Source organism: Pongo abelii, chromosome 16 (genome assembly GCF_028885655.2).
Source record: "Pongo abelii isolate AG06213 chromosome 16, NHGRI_mPonAbe1-v2.0_pri, whole genome shotgun sequence".
NCBI classification, from domain to species: Eukaryota; Metazoa; Chordata; class Mammalia; order Primates; family Hominidae; genus Pongo; species Pongo abelii.
The window spans coordinates 16,001,477-16,024,744 of NC_072001.2; the positions used below are offsets into that span (position 1 = coordinate 16,001,477).

At 37.7% G+C, this 23,268-nt stretch overlaps 1 pseudogene; it reads right to left on the reverse strand.

The window, feature by feature from the left end:
• LOC129053811 (ADAMTS-like protein 3) overlaps positions 1-23,268 on the reverse strand; it is a 128,137-nt pseudogene that overhangs the window by 92,490 nt on the left and 12,379 nt on the right.

Here is a 23,268-nt window from a genome sequence, read left to right on the forward strand (position 1 = left end):
AAATGTTCAGGCCGGGTGCAGTGGCTCATGCCTGTAATCCCAGCACTTTGGGAGGCCGAAGCAGGCGGATCACTTGAGGTCAGGAGTTCGAGACCAGCCTGGCCAATATGGTGAAACCCTGTTTCTACTAAAAATACAAAAATTAGCTGGGCATTCTGGTTAGCATCTGTAATCCCAGCTACTCAGGAGGCTGAGGCAGGAGAGTCGCTTGAACCTGGGAGGCAGAGGTTGCAGTGAGCCGAGATCATGCCACTGCACTCCAGCCTGGGTGATAGAGTGAGACTCAGTCTCAAAAGAAAAAGAAAAATGTTCAAACAGATGCAACGTTGCTGGCTTTGAAGACTGAAGAAGGAATCACAAGCCAAGGAATATGGGTGGCCTCTAGAAGCCGGGAAAAAAAGGAAATTAATTTTTCCCTAGGCCTCCAGAATGATGTAGCCCTGCCTATATGTTAATTTTAGCCCAGTAAGACCTGTGTCAGACTTTGGGCCTTCAGAACCATAAGGTTATACATTTGTCTTGTTTTAAGCCACTATATTTATAGTAACATGTTACTGCAGCAATAAAAACAACTAATGCACCCACGAAAAAGGTGGTAGATCTAAAAGCCTCATGGATAAAACTCTGAGGTTGCTAATGCACCCACATGCTTGTTTAAAAGGAAGGCTAGACTACGTTGGCACTGACATGCTTGCCTTTGTGTTCAGGTCTCTCTCTCCCTTCTACATGCCCCATCTGGACTTTCAGCTCAGTTAATTCGCATTCACAAGCAGATGTGTCACTCAACATCAAGTGTGATTCAATTCAAATCACCAGAGATGTGAAACATTTGTGTAGTGCTCCAAAATCCCTCCAAGGACTCGGTTGATAAAAATCTGGTACTTCTGGCTAAGTGATATTTGAGTTTGAGTGCCCCAGTAAATAAGCACCCATTTTTTCCCATTCAAGTTTGGAACCAGTGGAGAGACACAGATAGAAATGTCAGCTTCATCGTTGGTAGAAATGGACTGCAAATATGGCTTGAGCTCTCAGTCAAAAGCTGTTGCTAAAGACTGCTGGCTTTCTACTCCCATAGAACTTGTGGGCCTACTCACCAAGAAAAAGCTTGATCCATAGATTAGAAACCCTTACCCAGGACTGATGTCTCACACTGGCTTGGGACAGAGAAGGGAGAAAGACAGACAAAGCCCCAGTAATTGATCTTTTAAAATAAATTAGTTACAGCCAATTGAGAAAATTGGATAAAAATAAATCAATCTCATTTGAAATGAGATCTCCAGATTTTCAGAATTTCCTTTTAATTCCTGTCATTTCGATTTGGGTCTACACCACCAATGAGGGAAATGTTTTTAAAAGTTTTAATAAACACATAAAATGTCATGGTTAGTGATTGCCTGGGGCCGACACATAGTCAGTAAAGGAATTTACCAAGACAGTAATGAGTCTGGAAAGGCAGATTTATTTAAAGAAAAGGGGAGATATACTGCCAGCAAGCAATGGGCAATACAGCAGAGGGAAGGCTGTCTGCTGTCTGCAAAGAGGCAGGGATTGGAGGGGAGTTTTTTAGGTCGTGCTACTTGGGCTTAATGTTTGCCGACAGGATGCGTGGTGCAGGTGGGCTGTGATTTGGATGCTTGTAACAGGATGCCTGTGTGCTAGTGAGCCATTTGCAGTTGACCCTACTTCTCAGAACATTTGTTCCTCTCTACCCCCTATTTCTGTTTCTGCCAGCTAAGCCCATTTTTTCAGTTTTCTTTCAACTCCTTAGGGCTCCACAAATTGCACATATTTATGGGGAACAATGTGATGTTTCAATACATGTATACATTACATAATGAACAAATTAGGGTAATTAGCATGTTCACCACCTCAAAAATTTATCATTTCTTTGTAGTGGGAACATTCGAGATCCTCTCTTCTGGCTAAATTGAGATATACAATGTCTCGCTGTTTACTATAGTTACTCTACTGTGCAATAGGACACCAAAAATCATCCTTCCTTGCTAGTTGTAACTTTCTTGACTAACCTCTCCCAATCTCTACCTGCCCCCTGCCCTCCCCAGTCTCTGGTAACCACTGTTCTATTGCCCACTTTTATGATATCAAGTTTTTTTTTGGATTCCATATATGAATGAGATTATGTGATATTTGTCTTTCTGTGCCTGGATTATTTCACTTAACATAATATCCTCTAGATTCATCCATGTCACAAATAACAGCACTTCCTTCTTTTTATGGCTGCATAGTATTTCATTGCGTATATATACCACATTTTCTTTATCCATTCATTCATTGTTGGACACTTAAGTTGATTCCATACCTTGGCTATTGTGAATAGTGCTACAATAAACACGTGAGTGAGGATATCTCTGTGATATACTGATTTCATTTCCTCTGAATATATAATCAGTCATGGGATTGCTGGATCATATGGTAGTTCTATTTTTAAAATTTTGAGGAACTCCATACTATTTTTCACAAACACTGAACTAATTTACATTCTCACTAATAACATATAAGGGTTCCCTTTTCTCCACATCCTCAGAAACACTTGTCTTTTGTCTTTGTGATAATAATCATTTTAAGTGGAATTAGGTGATATAGTGGTTTTGATTTGTATTTCTCTGATGATTAGTGATGTTAAGCATTTTTTCATACACCTGGGTTGGTATTTATGTCTTCTATTGAGAAATGTCCATTAAGGCCTTTTGCCCATTTTTAAATCAAATTACTTGTTTTGGGTTTTTTTGCTATTGAGTTGTTTGAATTCCTTATATATTCTAAATATTATTTCCTTGTCCAGCTGTCTAGTTTGCAAATATTTTCTCCCATTCTACAGGTTGTCTCTTTACTCTTGATTGTTCTCTTTGATGTACATAAGCTTTTTAGTTTAATATAATCCCATTTGTCTATTTTTGCTTTTATTGTCTGTGCTTTTGAGGTCATATTTTAAAAATCCTTACCCAGTCCAACGTCATGAAGTATTTTCTCTGTTTTCTTCTATCAGTTTCATATTTTCAAGTCTTACATTTAAGTCTTTATTTTTAGTTGGATTTTGTACACGGTGAGAGATAGGGGTCCAGTTTTATTCTTCTGCATATAGACATCCAATTTTCCCAGCATCATTTATTGAAGACACTGTCCCTTCCCCAGTGTGTATTCTTGGCACCCTTGTTGAAAATCAGTTGGCTGTAGGTATGTGGACTTATTTCTGGACTCTCTAATCTGTGCCATTGATCTACGTGTATTTTTACACCAATGTCGTGCTGTTTTAGTTACTATCACTTTGTGGTATATTTTGAAGTCAGGTAATGTGATGCCTCCAGTGTCTGTTTGTTTTTAATCAAGATTGCTTTGGGTGTTCAGAGTCTTTTTGTGATTCTATACAAGTTTTACGGTTTCTTTTTTTCTGTGAAGAATGTCACTGGAATTTTAACAGGGATTGTATTAAATCTGTGTATCACTTTGGATAGTAAGGACATTTTAACAATATGAATTTTTCCAATCCATGAGAACCTCTTTTTGCACCCTCTTTATTTCATTACTGTTTTATTTAATTAATTAATTTATTTATTTATTGAGACAGAGTCTTGCACTGTCGCCCAGGCTGGAGTGCAATGGCGCAATCTCAGCTCACTGCAACCCCCACCTCCTGGGTTCAAGTGATTCTCCTGCCTCAGCCTCCCAAGTAGCTGGGATTACAATTGCCTGCCACCACACCCAGCTAATTTTTTGTATTTTTAGTAGAGATGGGGTTTCAGTATGTTGGCCAGGCTGGTCTTGAATTCCTGACCTCGTGATCCACCTGCCTCAGCCTCCCAAAGTGCTGGGATTACAGGCGTGAGCCACCATGCCCGGCCATTAATGTTTTATAATTTTTAATGTAAAGATCTTTTACTTTCTTGGTTAAATTTATTCCTGAGTATCTTACTTTTTGGTAGCTATTGTAAATATAGCTATTGTAAATTCAAATGATTTCATTAAATTTTTTATCTGTATTCTTCTGTATCTCACAAGTTTCCCTAAGATCACTACTTTGAATTCTTTTTCAGGCATTTTGTAAGTTTCCTTTTCTTTGGGGTTACTGGAGAATTGTATTCCTTTGAAGGTGTCATGTTTCTTTGCTTTCTCAAGTTTCTTGTGTATCTACTTTGCTTTGTTTTTTGCTTGTTTGTTTGAGATGGAATCTGGTTCTGTCACCCAGGCTGGAGTGCAGTGGTGTGATCTCAGCTCACTGCAACCTCCACTTCTCAGGTTCAAGCGATTCTCCTGCCTCACCTCCCAAGTAGCTGGGATTACAGGTGTGTGCCACCACACCTGGCTGATTTTTGTATTTTCATAGAGACAGGGTTACACCATGTTGGCCAGGCTTGTCTTAAACTCCTGACTTCAAGTTATCTGCCTGCCCCCGCCTCTCAAAGTGCTGGGATTACAGGCGTGAGCCACCACACCCAGCCTTGTGTATCTACTTTGATATCTGTGCATCTACTGAATCTGTTTTTGCTTCTAATTTTACAGAGTAGCTTTTATAAGGAAAGACTTTTTCCTAAAAATGTGTCCTAGGGTGTCAGCTGAGTAGTGTGAATTCACATTGGTTCTGGGTGGACACAGTAGTTGGGTCTCCATACAGTTTCATCAGCTGTAATCCATGTAGTAATATCTGTGAACGCCTCAATGGCCTAGGCTGCAGGAGTTTAGAGCAGTAGTGGTGCAGCTTTGCCAGAGAAAGGGTCACCAGGCTGGTTCTCAAGCTGGAGGTACATGCACAACTGTGCAGGATCACCTGTTCTTTGCAGGGAAGGGTGCCATGTGGACTTGGATGCAAGAGTCACCACCATTTCACTGGGCCTAGGTTCTAAATAGCTGGGGTTGTGGTGCTGCAGTCATCTGTGTGAGCATGTAAGAATGATAGTGGAGCCTCAGGGATGGAAAGATCAGTGGTTACTGTTCCCCAGAGTAGAGCACACTCTAGCAGTGGCTCCAGTTTCAGGGTGGCACTGTGCCGTAACAGCCTGGGTCATGGCAGGTGGGCAGTGCACAATGTGAGCTCCTACTATGAAGCAATGCAGCTGTGGGAACTCCAGGCAGCTCCCTGAAACTGGGCTCAGGGCCTGTGAGGACTGCCGCATTCTCCTGTAGCAAGGACTACATGTGTCTGCAGTGGTAATAGGGGCTACTGGGGGCTCCCTGCTTACCCGACAGGGGAGATGGAGTAGTAGAGGCAGAGTACTTCGCCCTCCTCCCTATGCTGCCATCTTGAGTTACTGTGTGCCACAGGCATTCTGCTATTCCCTTGCTATACTCCAGTGCTCTCCCTCAGACACTCTAGTCTAATTGTAGTTGTTTATTTGTTGTTTTGGTCTTTTTGTGTATGAGGAGGCAAGTGCCAAGTACCTCTAGTTAGCTTCTTACTGATAACTAGGAAATGTTTTGAATGGAAAATAGAATGGATTCTTTCTAGTGTTTATTTTTTGTCTTTTTTTTTTTTTTTTTTTTTGAGACAGAGTCTCACTCTGTCACCCAGGCTGGAGTGCAGTGGCGCGATCCTGGCTCATTGCAACCTCCGACTCAAGCAGTTCTCCTGCCTCAGCCTCCAAAGTAGCTGGGACTACAGGTATGCATCACCAAGCCCAGCTAAGTTTGTATTTTTCTAGAGATGGGGTTTCACTACATTGGCCAGGTTGGTCTTGAACTTTTACCCTAAAGTGATCCGCCTGCCTCAGCCTCCCAAAGTGCTAGGATTACAGGCATGAGCCAATGCGCCTGGCCTTATTTTCAAATTTCTAAAGCAAGATATTTGAATTTTTATTTTTAGTGTTGACTGATGTAAAATAAGAGTAGGGTTTTGTATATTTCTGTGTGATTTGCTGATGGGTCACCTATAGTATTCCATGACACTGAGGTAGAAATAACAACAGACCAGTTCAAGTAAGTCTACTCTTCCTATGTGACCTTCGAAAAATAATTTTACCTCGCTCAGCCTCAGTCCTCTCACTCGCAAAAGAGAAATAGCCGCACCTCAGCTGCCCAGAGACAGGGTGAAAGTCAGGTAAGATAATGAACATAAAAGCATTCTGAACTTTGAAGGAGCTTGCTGATATTATATTGTTTCTATGACTTCAGAAATTATTAAATACTTACCAAATTAGATCATGAATGTGATATGGCCTAAAAAGGTAGTATAAATGGAAGATATTTGATATACAAAATCTGTTGTCAATTAAAGAAATACTTAAGTTTTCCACAAAGGGTATTAAGAGACCATTAGTTTTAGAGTACACATTGGAATATTTTAACTTAAGAACATATTGTATTGGATAAAATAATTTTATTTTAGGACTTACATGATTGCTGCATGTCTTGTACCGAATGTTCTGCCCTTCACAATTCCTAAAGGAAAAAAGAAAGAAGAAATAATGATTTCATAGAAGAGGCAAGCATTAAAAAAAAAAAAGCAAATACAAGGCATTGGTTCCCTGTAAAACTTTTACTAGTGCACATTACCCCAAAGATTCAAAGTTTAATTCTAAGAAACTAATTTTCAAGGTTCGGGGGCCAAAAAGTCTTGTGGAAGTGTCATATTAAATAAGAATGAATTCTTTAGTTAATAGTAGTACTCACATGCAATTCTTACCCAAGGGTCCATATAACCACTACAATTAATGTACAATACGTGTGTGTCTCATGTGTGAATACATGTATTCTTTTCTATAATGAAAAGGGGAAAAGGTACATGTAGGAGCATTTGTGTAGCATGTCTCCACTAGGACATTTCTCTTCCGTTACTGAAGCAACTCAAGTTAGCAGGGCACTCGCTGTCTTCCTTTAATTAGTACAACAGTCTCTGTTAGAAATTTGCTTGAAGTAACGCTTCCTTTTTTTTTGAGACAGAGTCTCACTCTGTCACCCAGGCTGGAGTGCAATGGCTTGATCTCGGCTCACTGCAACCTCCGTCTCCCAGGTTCAAGCAATTCTCCAGCTTCAGCCTCCAGAGTAGCTGGGATTGCAGGCGCACACCCCCACGCCCAGCTAATTTTTGTATTTTTAGTAGAGATGGGGTTACATCATGTTGGCTAGGCTGGTTTCGAACTCCTGGCCTCAAGCAATCCACCCGCCCCGGCCTCCCAAAGTGCTGGGATTTCAGGCGTGAGCTACTGCAGCCAGCCTATTTTATTTCAACCATTGACCTTACCAAATGGGATTCTACAAAGTCATACTGGAACAGCATTCTTGGGATGCTAATACTGGTAAGTTTGAGAATTTTCCAGGGATGACCACCACATAACCTATCTTCCCCAACAGCCACTAGCTCTGGGACCCTGCCACTCATTTTCCAGGCAGAGTTTTCCTTTGGGAGACTGGAATTCCATCCAACGGGTACTTTCCTCAGTCCAGTGCTTGTCTTCTATATTTTACATAAACTCCTTAAAAATATCTGATCTCTTCATGGCACTTTTCCCAGTTTTTCAATGGAGTTACATATTTTTTCCCTTTATGATTTCCTGGTGAATTCAACGGCAAATTTGGAGCCAGGAGAGCTAAACACAGGCTTAATCATTTTGAATTAAAAGTCAATAGATACTATTTCAATTGTTATTAAAATATTTATTTCTATGGGAACAAATAATTTTAAAGTGGATAGGAGGTCATTTTTTTTGCCAGTATGATTTAAATATGAGCCTATATGAAATGATTGATAGAGTCAGCAATGTAACACTCATTGCATATGCTTTCTGATGCTTCCATTTTTCTTGATTACAAAAGGAATAAGTGCAAACCAGTAATGTGCCAAGAAGTATAGAGGTAGACACTCAAAATCCTGTCACCAAGAACTTTATTCTTTTGTCATTTAATCCTCCATTGTTTCTGCCATTTACAGGATTGAAAATCATACTGTTAATTCACCCTAGTATTTGTTTTAATCTAATATTATAAGCATTTTCTCATTTCACTGATAATTCTTTGGAAAAATTACTTTAATGATTACATCATAGTCCATTATACAAACATTATTTTGGTAGCTTTAAATTTAAAATTTTAAAAATTGTGACAAAATACACATAACATAAAATTTACCATCCTAACCACTTTGAAGTGTGTGGTTCAGTGTTTAAGTATGTTCACATTGCTATGTCGATATTACCTTTCGTGATTACACTGCTTCTCTTTTTCCCTACTTAAAAACTCACATATATTAAAATTCTATTTGGGATGTATACAATTTTAAGTTTTGACAAACCCATACAGTTGTGTAACCACTACCACAACCAATATTTGGAACAATTCCATCACCCCAAAACTGCTCTCAGGTTGCCCCTGTATAGTCAGCCTCTTCCCCCACCCTCAGCTCCTGGCAACCACTGGTTGGTTTTGTCCCTACAATCTGCCATTTCCAAAATGTTACATAAATGGAATCACACCATATGTAGCTTTTTGAGACTGACTTTTTAGCATAATATATTTGAAAATCATTCTTGTGGTTGCAGGTATCTATAGTTTGCACCTTTTTAATTGCTGACTGGCATTCTATTGCACATACGTACAACTGTTTGTTTATTCATTCACCAGCTAGATATTTGAGTTGCTTTTAGTTTTGGGTAAGTATGAAAAAATGCTATAAACATTCACATGCAGGATTTATGTTAACAAAGTTTTTCATTTCTCTTGGGTAAATACCTAGAAGTGGGATTTCTGAGTCTGCTCTTTTTTATATGATATAAAAATTATTTGCTAAACATCTTTAGGTTTTCATTTTTGTCCACACATACAATACATATTTAGAAGTATTTTAAAACAAATCCCAGTCCTTTCATAATATCAATTTTTCATGTATGAGTTTTTAACTCTTGTCTGGCTAAGTATTATTAGTTGGATGCATGGCTGGCATATGATTCAATCTTTGCATTTCATACAGGAAAGGCAATGCTGCATGATATGGTACTACTTCTTTTTCCTCAAAGCTGTAAACACACTTCATTGACCCTTGACATTGAGACCTGCAGAGGAGAAATCTGATTATTCCTTTGCTTGTGTGTTTTATGTTTCTGCCTGAAAGCTTATAGTACTTTGGTTTTGTTGTGTTAGTATTTGATATAAAATTTAAGTTATAATCAGGATGTATCCAGTCTTTACCGAAAATGGTGAGCCTTTTTGAATGGAATACTCAAGGTCTTTATTTACAATGCTGCTGATTATTCTCAGATTATGATTTTGATTACTGCTCTTGTTCCATAAATGCCTGTAATTCTGATGCTGGAGCTCCCTCTCTCTGCATCTATTATTTCTTCATTGGTCCATCTATGACTTCCTCTTATAAATATATATATCTCATTTCGTTGACCTTTTCTTGTGCTTATAAGAAATCTTCTACAGATATTCCTCCACACTACTGATTTTAATTTTCTGTAGTGCTTATTCTGTATTTTATTGTGTCCGGTACATTTTTAATATTAACTTCCACTCTTTTTCCTTTGCAGTTTTTCTCAAACTCTCCCTCCTCCATTTCCATTTCATACCATCTTCACCTGAAACTTTCTGTTCCAGCTGCAACTTGTACCCCTTATCTCCTCACATCTTGTGTTTTTGAGGTGGTTCAATCCCTAATTAGATTTAGAAGGCTTTGGGAGAAGGACATTTTGGAGTGAAAAGAACAGCATTATAGCTGCCTCCAAAAACGTTACCTAATTTGTAGTTAAATCGTATTTAGGTAGATGCGCTTTCTTGATTTGTGGTTCAGAACATCTTCCCAGATTATCACAATGGGTTGGCTGTGTCTTAATATTTTGTAACAATGCATATTTCTGTTTTTAAAATTTTGTTATAGGTATTTGATTCTTAAATGTATTAAAATCTTGCTAAGAGTACATCAAATTTTAAACATTCAAGCAACATCAAACTGGGAGGCTGGTAGAAAAAAATATATTGGTGTGGAGAAGTCTTTCTCTTGGTCAAGGAGAAATGACTCCATTCTACTGGGAAACAACAGCTATGCCTATGGAAAAGGTCATTCGCTTACATGGCCTACTTCATTTTGCTTTTTATGTATGAACAAAAGAAGAAAATAAATAATAGGAAAAGTGAAGAAGTAATTGAAATTACTCTCTTATTTTGGAAAAGCCCCAGTTGAGGGAAGTTGCTAACAGGTTAGGGAAGTGATAACCAAAAAGCTTTTTGTACCATGCTGACTTGCAGCTATAAAAAGCTTTTGATGCTAATTTCAAGGGAACAAGCAAATTAGAGAGTCACAGGTTAAAAAATATATATTTGAATTGACGGGAATACTGGAATACAAAAATTGTTGAAACAATAAAAATGGCATTTTCTTTAAACATTTTCAGAAATAATTTTTCAGATGCATTTTTAGTAGCTGCTTAATTTTAGCTATTTATATTAAAAACTGTTCTTGTAAAAACAAACTTAAAACTAAAAGGTAAGGAAAGAATATATGAAAGGTGTCTTATGGCTGTGTCTCAGGCCTTCAGTGTAGACCATGTGTATGGCAATGGTCTACACTCCATTACCACCTGCTGTGTCCTAATTGTAAGCTGAGTTTCCAGGAGTCACTAATTTGCATCTTGAGTGTTGAGCCTGAAAATATAAACCTGAAAAGTATGTACAACTCTACTACAAATCCCACTACAATTGCAGCATGGTGATATGAAAAACGGAGCATTTTATGTCACGAATTTTCAAAACATAATGCACCATTTTGGACTCATTCTTCCTTCAACAATGTCTTATGGTGAACCTACTATGTACCAGGATATGGATGTAAAGATTCAGGGAGATTACTTCTCAGTTTCCTTTGTAAGTCAGTAGCAAGGTTTTTATTTTTAAACCCAACCACCTGGTGACCATTTTTAACATTCTATTTTACTTTGTCCAACCTAATACACAGTAAACCCAGTGACTGGCCTCTATTGATGTGGCTTGCTTCGGTTACAATTTAGTATGAAAATGAATGACTACTTTATGAAACAGGCATTAAATGAAATGCAAGTTATTTTAAAGTTAAGGACATTGGAATCCTAATTCCCCAAGCAGGAACCTGCCAGCTTATTCTGGAATAATTCCTTTGGGCCAAAGCAACTAAGTTGCAGAAATATTACTTCAAAGTTTTTAATTTCATTGTAATTAGTATATGCAAGAGCTAATGATTATCAGGAGTGTTTGAAAATTCAAGAACATCATTTCACAATTATGTATTTTCTATCCATTACAACATTCGTAACATCCTGTATTGAAGAGTTTTGAAGTCATAAATTTATGAATATATAAAAAACATGTTGATTCCACATGAGGATATATTAAAAACATTAATAAAATTTCCCTGGAGTTCATAGCACTATAATTTATTATATTCATTTGATGGTATATTGGCTCAAATAATGGTGTCATAAAGCCTGAGAAGTATGTGTTTTGAAGAATAAAAATATTTTAATTTTTAAAATAGTAGTTAACTTAAACCTGTGTTTCCCATGATTGGCACTTAACTAGAATATCAAGTTACACACTTCTGCAAGAGAAAGAGACATTCTGGCTGGCCTGTGGTTTGCAGTGCAAAAGAACTGATTATTTAAAGTAATCAAATTCTGAAATAACTTTATCCACAAGAAATATATGAGGAAAATAGCTACATTTGCTATTTTCCTAAATCATGAATACCCTAAATCATGAATTTGAAGGAGCACACTGATGAAAAGGGAAGGCACTAAAATGCTTTCTAAAGCTTTGGGATGGCTTTCAGTTTGGTTTTATATGTAATCACCTCCATATTCCTCTTCCAAGAAAGACTGACCACAAGCATTCAATATTTATGAAGACTTAATAGTCTCTAAGGCAGTTCAAGGATAAAGAGACCTGATAAGCATTCCAAGGGAAGTAGGTTTCCTTCTTAAAAAATCTCAGAGTACTTCCAAAATGACAGTGAAAGTTCTTAATATGGGAATGGGTCAGGAATGATCAAGATTTGCAGCTGCCTAAAATGTGGGGAGCAGGAATGAGTGAATTATTAAAGAACCTGCTACCATGCTTTTGAATTAATCTAATTTCACTACAGCCAAAAAGTGGTGTTATTGTCCCTGTTTCTTTTTTGTTTTTATTTATTTATTTTTTGAAACAGAGTCCCACTCTGTCGCCCAGGCTGGAGTGCAATGGCGCAATCTTGGCTCACTGCAAACTCCACCTCCCAGGTTCAAGTGATTCTCCTGCCTTAGCCTCCTGAGTAGCTGAGATTACAGGCGCGCACTACCACGCCCGGCTAATTTTTGTATTTTTAGTAGAGACGGGGTTTCACTATGTTGGTCAGGATGGTCTCGAACTCCTGACCTCGTGATCCGCCTGCCTCAGCCTCCCAAAGTGCTGGGATTACAGGCATGAGCCACCGCTCCCGGCCTGTCCCTGTTTCTTAGACACGGAAAAAGTGGGTGTGCCACAGGTCTGACCCCATGCCAGGAACCAAGCTGGGAGAGCACATGCAATGACATACACTTATCTTACTTCTGAAATACCACAGAAACTATTATTCTCTCAATTTATGCACATATATGCAAATACATATATACACATTTGATTTAGGATGTTTTCTACCCTCAGATACCTGTTTAAATTAGATGAGCTCAGGGAGCAGGCAAATTTGGAGATTCTCAGGCCTAAAAGCAAATTTCAGAATGTAGGCTAAGGTTTGTGTAGAAATAGACTAAAGAATGCTATATTAGTCCTAAGAAATGAAAAAGTTAAGCAAATACTACATCAGAAATAGGAGAGGTAACTGAGTACATGGAATCATATTGTACAAAAAATCTTCTGCAGTTTTTCTCTTTCTCTGAAAACTGTTTTTGAGGGTATCCATGTTAACAGATGTAACTCTAATTCATTCACTTTTAGAGATCTGTAGGAATCCCATTTTATAAATATACCAAAATTTATTTATCAATTCTCTTTATTCTTCATTGATCAATTTTCCTAAATGTTGATGAAGATTGTTCCAAATCTTCATTTGGAAGTTGGTTTCAAATTTTAAACTGCACCCACAGTTCTGCAATGAGCAATCTTACACCACCATGTTAGGCATATTTACACATTTCTCTGGGATATATACCAGGGCAGGCACAGAATCAGTTATGCTCTTACTAGTTTGGCATTCAGTTTACCCTTTGCTGTTGGCCCCATGGATTTCCCTTAATTTCTTGTAGGTTCAACTTTAGTTTTGTTGTTGTTGTTGTTGCTTTAAATGTATGTCCTATTTTGCCTGGCATTTCTAGTTTTTTTTTTTAATTAAATTAAATCTTCTATTTAAAATAATTGCAAATCGGCTGGGCACGGTGGTTCATGCCTGTAATCCCAGCACTTTGGGAGGACAAGGCAGGTGGATCACTTGAGGTCAGGAGTTCAAGTCCAGCCTGGCCAACATGGTGAGACCCAGTCTCCAGTAAAAATACAAAAAATTAGCCGGGCATGGTGGCATGCGCCTGTAATCCCAGCTACTTGGGAGGCTGAGGTGGGAGAATTGCTTGAATCCAGGAGGCAGAGGTTGCAGTGAGCCGAGATTGTGCCACTGCACTCAAGCCTGGACAACAGAGCGAGACTCCATCTCAAATAATAATAATAATAATTGTAAATCACATACATTTGTTGGAAAATAATAAAAAGAGACCCCATGAATCCCTCCAAGGTAACATCTTGCAAAACTCTACTACAAGAATACAGCTAGGAGACTGATATTAATACAGGTAATGTACACAACATTTCTATCATCACAAGAATTCTGCAAGTAGCCTTTTATAGCTGCATCTCCTCTCCTCCCGTCCTTAACACCTAGCAACTACTGTTCTCCTTTTCTATATTTTCTGTCATTTCAAGAATATTACATAAGTTAAATACAGTATGTAAGCTTTAGAGACTGGATTTTTATAACTTCATTGTAATTCTCTGGAGATTCACCCAGATTGTTGTGTCTATCAATGGTTCATTTCCATTTACTGCTGTGTAGCATTACCTGGTATGGATGTAACACCATTTGTTTAATGATTCTCCCACTAAAGTGCATTGGGATTGTTTCCACCTTTTGGCCACTGTGAGTAAAACTGGCATAAACATTCATGTACAGGTTTTATTGTGAACCTAAGTCTTCATTTATCTGAGAAAAATGCCCAGGAGTGCAATTGCTCAGTTGTATGGTAGTTGCATGCTTATTTTTTAAAAGAAACTGCCTATTTTCCAGGATGGCTATATGATTTTACATTCTCAGAACCAATGTATGAGTAACACTCTTTCTCTGCATCCTTGCCAGTATTTCATGTTGGGGACCTTTTGAAAGCTATTCTGATAGGTAGGTAATGATATCTTATTGCAGTTTTAATTTGCATTTCCTTAATAGCCAGTAGTGTTGAACATATTTTTATGTGCTTATTTGCCATCTATGTATTCTCTTGGGTAAAATATCCATTCGTGTCCTTTGTTCATTTTTGAATTAGAATGTTTGATTTTTAATTGTTGATATTTGAGGGTTCTTAATAGAGATACTAGTCCTTTGTTAGGTGATTTTCAAATATTTTCTCCTGTTGATCTCATTTGTTTATTCCTCTGCCAATACCACTGCTCTCATTACTGCAGCCATATAGTAAATCTTGATATTAAGTAAGCTGATTCCTCCCACTCTATTCTTTTAAAATGTCTTTTAAAAATCAACAGATACACACCCATAATCCCAGCACTTTGGGAGGCCGAGGCAGGCAGATCACTTGAGGTCAGGAATTCAAGACCAGTCCGTCCAACATGGTGAAACCCCGTCTCTACTAAAAGTACAAAAATTAGCCGGACATAGTGGCACATGCCTGTAATCCCAGCTACTCGGGAGGTAGAGGCAGGAGAATCCCTTGAACCTGGGATGCAGAGGTTGCAGTGAGAAGAGATCGCACCACTGCACCCCAGCCTGGGCAACAAAGCGAGACTTCGTCTCAAACAACAACAACAAAACACCAACAGATAAAATTGTATGTATTTATCGTGTATAATATGTGATGTTTTAAAGTATCTATACATTGTGGAATGACTAAATCAAACTGACGTATCCATTATCTCACAGAGTTATTTTTGTGGTGATAATACTTAACATCCAGTCTCAGCAATTTTCAATAATACAATATATTAACTACAATGACACTGTTGCACAATAGATCTGTTAAACTTATTCCTCTTCCCTAACTGAAATTTTGTATCCTTCCACCAACACGTCCCCAACTCCCCTCCTCAATCACCCTAACCCCTAGCAACTGCCTTTCTACTCTTTTTCTATGAGATCAACTATTTTAGCGTCTATATATGAGTGAGATTATGTGGTATTTGCCTTCCTGTGCCTAACTTACATCACTTAAATACTGTCTTCCATGTTCATCCACATTGTCATGAATAATAGGACTTCCTTCATTTTTCATGGCTGAACGGTATTATATTGTGTATATATACCATTTTCTTTAACCATTCATTCACTGATAGACACTTAGTTGTTTCCATACCTTGGCTATTGTGAAAACACTGCAACAAACATGGAAGTGCGATATCTCTTTGATATCTTGATTTCATTTCCTTTGGATATATATCCAGTAGTGAGACCGCTGGATCATATGGTATCTTTTTTTTTTTTTTTTTTTTTTGAGACAGAGTCTCACTCCACTGCCCAGGCTGGTGTGCATGGTGTGCAGTGGCACAATCTCGACTCACTGCAACCTCTGCCTCCCAGGTTCAAGCGATTCTCCTGCCTCAGCCTTCTGAGTAGCTGGGATTACAGGCATGCGCCACCTCACCTGGCTAATTTTGTATCTTTAGTAGAGACAGGGTTTTGCCATGTTAGCCAGGCTGGTCTCGAACTCCTGACCTCAGTTGCTCCACCCGTCTTGACCTCCCAAAGTGCTGGGATTACAGGCATAAGCCCAGCTGATATCTCTATTTTTAATATCTTGAGGAACCCTTATACTGTTTTTCATAGCAGCTGTACCAATTTACATTCTCGCCAACAGGGTGCAAGGGTTCCCTTTTCTCTGCATCCTTGCCAATACTTGTTGTCTTTTGTCTTTTTAATAGCCATCTTAACAGGTGTGAGATGATATCTCATTGTGGTTTAGGTTGCATTTCCCTGATAATTACTGATGTTGAGCATTTTTTCATATATCTTTTGGCCATTGTATATATTTTAAGAAATGTCTGTTTGGGTCCTTTGCCCATTTTTTAATCAGGTTATTTTTTTCTTGCTATTGAGTTTGTCATATATTTTGGATATTAACCCCATGGCAGATGCATAGCTTGCAAATACTTTCTCCCATTCTGTAGGTTATCTCTTCACTCTGTTGACTGTTTCCTTTGTTGTACAGAAGCATTTTAGTTTGATGTAATCCCATTTGTCCACATTTTTCTGTGCTTTTGGGGTCATGTGTAAAATAATCATTTCCCAGACAAATGTCATAGAGCTTTTCTCCTACGTTTCTTCTGGATGTTAAATTTCTTACATTTTAATCTTTAATCTATTTTTAGTTGATTTTTTTTTTCTTTTTTTTTTTTTTTTTTTTTGAGACGGAGTGTCTCACTCACTCTGTCACCCAGGCTGGAGTGCAGTGGCGCATCTCGGCTCACTGTAAGCTCCGCCTCCCGGGTTCACGCCATTCTCCTGCCTCAGCCTCCCGAGTAGCTAGGACTACAGGGGCCTGCTACCAAGCCCAGCTAATTTTTTGTATTTTTTTTACTAGAGACGGGGTTTCACCATGTTAGCCAGGATGGTCTCGATATCCTGACCTCGTGATCTGCCGCCTTGGCCTCCCAAAGTGTTGGGATTACAGGTGTGAGCCACTGCGCCTGGACTTAGTTGATTTTTCTATATGGTATGAAATAATTTCATTCTTCTTCATGTGGATATCTAGTTTTCCCAACACCATTTATTGAAGAGACGACTGTCTTTTCCCCGTGTTCTTGACAGCTTTGTAAAAAGTCAGTGGGCTGTAAATGTGTAGACTTATTTCGGAGCTCTGTATTCTGTTCCATCGGACAACTTGTCTGTTTTTATGCCATTGCCATTGTGTTTTGCTTACTACAGCTTTGTAGCATATTTTGAAGTCAGGTAGTATAATGCCTCCAGATTTGTTCTTTTTGATCAAGATTGCTTAATTTATTTGGGGTCTTTTATGGTTCCATACAAATTTCAGGATTGTTTTTTCTATTTCTGTGAAGAATGTCATTGAGATTTTGACAGAGATTACACTGAATCTGTAGATCACTTTGGGTAGTATCAACATTTTAATATTGTTTTTTCCAATCTATGAATATGGAATATCGTTCCATTTATTTGTGTCTTCTTCCATTTCTTTCATCGATGTTTTATAGTTTTCATTGTAGAGATCTTTCACCTCCTTGGCTAAATGTATTCCTAGGTATTTTATTAGGGTTTCTCTTTCATTAGCACATTGCAGTATTAGGCATACAAGTCCTACACATGTTCTGTTAGATTTACACCTTAGCATTTAACTTTTTTGAATGATTATTAATGGCACTGTATTTTTAAATTTTGTTATCTATGTGCTCATCACTAGTAAGAGAAATACAATCAATTTCTGTATTTTTATTTTGTATCCAGGACCTTGCCAGACTCACTTTTTAGTTTTAGAAGTTACCTTGTAGATTCCTTGGAATTTTCTACGTGGACAAAAATGTCATCTGCAAACAAAGACAGTTTTATTTTTCTTCTCCTATAGTAAGAGTGGTGAGACAGACACCCCCACCTTATTCTATACCTTAGGGGGAAAGCATTCAGTCTTTCACTGCCAATTATAATATACAATATTAGTTCAAGGTTCTTAAATTTTTTATCAATTTGATATCTGTTTCTATTTTTCTGAGAGCTCTTCATGAATTGGTGACTTTGTCAAATATTTTTTCTGTATCGATTGATAAGATCCTATACATTTTTTCTTCCTTAGTCTATTAATTAGCTGGATTACATTGATTGACTTTCAAATACTGAAACAGCCTTACGTTCCTCTAATAAACCCCATTTGGTTATGGTGTATAATTCCTTTTATATATTTCTTAATACTTTTGACAGGATTGTATTAATAATTTTTACTTCTATATTCATGAGATATATTGGTTTGTTGTGTGCTTCTTTGTATAGTCTTTGTATGGTTTTGTATCAAAGTCATACTAGATTCATAAAATGAATTGGAAAGTATTCCTTCCCTTCTGTTTTCTGGAAGAAATTATATGGAATTGGTGTAAATTCTCCTTTAAATGCTTGGTAGAATTTGCCAGTGAAACCATCTAGGCCTTAAGACTGAGGGGAGAGTTTTTATATTATAAATTCAATTTTCCATAATAATTATGGTGTTATTTAAATTACTTATTTCATATTAAGGATATCTTTTGATTTCTCAGCCCCCAAAAAAGGTAAATCCTAAGATGGCAGTAGGGAATTCCTAGAAGCAACTCAATTAGCTCTGCAGAACTCACAAAAGACTTCAGAGGTGGTAAATCAGATACTTTTGAAAGCAGGATAAAGTTGGGGTCAAAACAGTATGACTGATTGAGTCTGTTTAAAAAGAGATTAAATTTCCAGCTGACCTCCCTTACTTTGGCATGACTGCATGTTATTATCTAAATAGGGTAAAACAGCAATTTTCTGGACCAAGAGATAACCGGGCAAGAGTACTATAGTGAAATTAAGGGCAAGAGTACTATACTGAAAACAGGGATTAAATACAAATTAATGTATTTAATGCTGATATCCCAGCTTTCTGCCTCACTTCATTCCTAAAATATTGGACTCAGAATGGCCTTCACTGGGAAATCAAAGCATTTCAAAATAGAACACCTAAAGGCATCATCAGGCAATGAGATGTACTGGCCACATCGTCCTCCAGTTAAGCTCATAGCTCCTTTCGTTAAACTTGAATAAACAAACAAGGATCACCAGAAATCTTAGAAAGACCTCTAACCTTAAATACAGTGACAAAAAAAAAATTTTTTAAGAAAAGGACTGTTGTGGGGTGGGGGGAGGGGGGGAGGGATAGCACTGGGAGATATACCTAATGCTAGATGACAAGTTAGTGGGTGCAGCGCACCAGCATGGCACATGTATACATATGTAACTAACCTGCACATTGCGCACATGTACCCTAAAACCTAAAGTATAATAATAATAAATTAAAAAAAAAGAAAGACCTATCCAGCCATTTTTTGCCCTGGAAAAGTCTCTAATATGTATGGTATTATGATTTCAATAAAAAGTTATATGTCACTAAAAAAAAAAAAAAGAAGAAGAAGAAAACAGCGATTTGGGAGGAACTGAGACTATGCAAGGTGAAGAAAATTTTCCTCCCAAACGTCTATTCATACTCTCAGAGATGAAACAGAAGATATTGCATCTGGGAATCAGGGACAGAATTCTATTTCTAAAAATTCAAGGAACAAAAAATAACTCAGGAAAAAAATATATGTATAGAAAGAAATAAAATACTTAGTAAAGAGTGTGAAAAAATAAATTTAGACAAATCTCCTGGAAGGCAGGGCAAATGAATAAAGAGAAAACTGGAAGATCTAATACCTGAATAATGGGAGTTTCAACATGAGAAAATAGAGGAAAATGGCTGGGTGCAGTGGCTCATGCCTGTAATACCAACACTTTGGGAGGCTGAGGCCGGCAGATCACCTGAGGTCAGGAGTTTGAGACCAGCCTGGCCAACATGATGAAACTCCATCTCTACTAACAAATACAAAAATTAGCCAGGCATGGTGGCATGTGCCTGTAGTCACAGCTATTTAGCAGGCTGAGGCAGGAGAGTTGCTTCAACCCAGGAGGCGGAGGCTGCAGTGAGCCGAGATCAAGCCACTGCACTCCAACGTGGGTGACAAGAGCAAGACTCCATCTCAAAAAAACAAAAAGAAAGAAAGAAAAGAAAATAGAGGAAAATGAATAGAAGAAATCATCAAGGAAATATTTTAGGACTGAAGAGAATGAGTTTTTATAGTGAAGGACGCTCTGTCAAATACAACAAATGAAAATAGACCCACACCAAGGCATAACGTTAGGAAATTTCAGAACATTGGGGGAAAATGTATGTTTCTACATGCATCCAGAGAGGAGGGAAAAAGAGCAGGAAATCCAGATGCCTTTAGATTTCTCAGTAACATTACTTGATGTTAGAATATGGAGCAAAGTCTTCAAATTTCTGAGGGAAAATCATTTCTACATAACTATTTACAGGGAAAAATCATGATTCAAGTTTGAGAAGAAAATAAAGATCTTTTCAGATAAGCAGGAAGCTTCTGGAGAATGTATCCACAAAAATGAGGAGGAAGAAGGAAGGTGATTAGGAAACAGGAGATCTAACACAGGAGAGAGGTAAATGACCCTCCCAGGATGACAGAAAAATGAGATTCCAAGACGCCTCCTGAATTTCTTGTTAGACAGCAAGTAGCTCAGCTAAAGGTTAAGAATTCTCCAGAAGAAGGGTCTAAAAGAAAATTAAAGTGAATGAAAATTAGAAAAGTGAATGAAATTAGTTAAGTGAAAATTAGAATGATGACATTTTTCTGAATTAGTGATAAGCATGTAAAAACTAAGAAAACAAGCAAATAAAAAAGCAACGTAATTATTGACTCTAGTGGAAAAAAAACTCAGGAAAGGAAAAATAATTGCAGTATATTACATGACATAGCTGTGAATAGTATAGAGGCATAATTTAATAATATGTCTTTATGATAATAATATACCTTCATAATAGTTTAATGAAGGCATTAATAATAATATGCCTTCATAATAATTTAAACACTGCATATTGGCCCAGTCAAAGTTATATAAAACTCTGGGGTATGGGACTGGAAGACAGACTGGAGGGAGAGGTTGAGAAAGGAGAAAGAGGAGGGGGAGTGGGAGAGAGAAAGGAAGAGAAAGGAGCAGGAGGTGTGAAAAATTGTTAAATCTTCATCTTCTATAGTATGACTCTAATGAGTAGTGCCTACAACTGAAAGATCAAGAAGCAGTAATATAAACATGTTATTTAGAAATATAGATAAAACACCAAGAGAATCAGATAGAATTGTTAACAGTAGTTGCCCCGGCTGGGTGAGGAAATGGGAGGAAGGGAATCATGAGGCTGTTGTTTTTCACCTCAAGCCTACATGAGTCATTTGGCTCTTTAAACTATATACATGTGCATTGTTGAAAAAAATGATGTTTTTAAATATTTGTTAAAAGTCCATACTCCCCAACATAGCTTTCAATATTCTTCATAGAATTACCCATCCTTACCTATCCCACAGACCCATACTATAGTCATGCAGTTTTTTTTATCAACCCAGAAACTCATTACTTCATTTCTCTATTAATTTATGGAATAAAATGTATTCAATTTATACCACACAGCAATAATAATGTGGGTGCAGCATAAAGAGATGAATGACACCATCTATGCCACCTAAAATTTTGTCTCAATTGTGGAAACAGAAAAATAAAACAATACAGTGGAATAAACACTCTCACAACGGTATTCATGAGATCCTACGGAAACACTAGAAGAATCGCCCCTGTCCTAGTAAAGAGTGAGAATTGCCAATGAATGCAAAAGGAGGAAATGAGGACTCAAAAGGCATTTTTGTGATCAACCATGTGTCAACCAGAACAAGGAGAAAAGCATGATTTAGGCGGAAAGAAGAGCATTGGCAAAAAAGATGCAAGGCGATCGTGAGCACGCACTCATTTATTTACTCCTTCAATAAATGCTATTTGGGTCCTCATCACATGTGAGAAACCATGTAAGATCTTGGAATGATGAAGTCCTCCTTTCTCAAAAAGAGGTCCGAATTTGCCAACAATTTTAGTACTATAATGGATGCAAGGAAGCACAAAACAGGAAGACCAAAGTTTAACCAGTCAAGATAGGCTTCCTAAAAGAGCATGACCTTGAAGAATAAGTAAGAATTAGCCAGATATCACATAAAAATAGACAAAAAAATACAGGATAAGATGCAGGTGGTTAAAACAACAGACACATAAAAGGGGCAGGTTTGAAGTGAAGGAAAGAATATTAGGTAATAAATAATGCCATAGCAGTATTTAAAACGTCACTAGGTTGGGTACAAAAATATAGTTCAATAGAATGAATAAGATCTAGTATTTGATAGCACAATAGGGTGATTACAGTCAACAACCATTTATTGTATGTTTTAAAATAACTAAAAGAGTATAATTGGAATGTGTATAACACAAAGAAATGATAAATCCTTAAAGGGACGAATACCCCATTTACCCTGCTGTGATTATTATGCATTGTATTACTGCATCAAAATATCTCACATTCCGCATAAATATATACACCTATGTACCCATCAAAATAAAAAATAAAAATAAACAAAGAACTTCACTAGAAGTTAATAGATCAGAAAAAAAGTTCAGGCCAGGCGTGGTGGCTCACGCTTGTAATCCCAACACTTCGGGAGTCCAAGGACTGTGGATCACTGGAGGTCAGGAATTTGAGACCAGCCTGGTCAACACAGTGAAACCCCATCTCTGCTAAAAATACAAAAATTAGGTGGGCGTGGTGGTGCACACCTGTACTCTCAGCACTCTGGGAGGCCGAGGCGGGCAAATCACTTGAGGTCAGGAGTTTGAGACCAGCCTGGCTAACATGGTGAAACCCCATCTCTACTAAAAATACAAAAATTAGCTGGGTGTGGTGGCACATGTCTGTAACTCCAGTTACGTGGGAGGCTGAGGCAGAAGAATCACTTGAACCTAGGAGGCAGAGGTTGCAGTGAGCTGAGATCGTACCACTGTACTCAAGCCTGGGTGACAGAGTGAGACTGTCTCAAAAAAAAGAAAAAAGTTCAAGTTACAGCTTGAAAATCACCCCTACGTGCACAGAAAAAGAAAAAAAAAGAGGCAAGTAATTAAAGAGAACATGATAAATGTGGAAGACAGACAGAAGTTACTGGTATTAATGAAGAAAAATCCAGAACAAATGGGTAAGAACCAACAGTGAATAATATAATAGAAGAAAAATCTTCCTACCACAGAGAAGGATCTAAATCTGTACCAAAAAGTTGGTCACCATGTGCCAGGGTAAAATAAATAATATGACACTGACATCTAGACATGGCCTTATAAAACTCTTGAACTTAAGGGAAAAAATAGACTCCTATGGGCAGACAGGTTATCTAAAAAATAGGTTATCTACAAAAAACCCAGCTGGCCTGGGAGGTCTATAAGCAACACCATATACCAAGCTT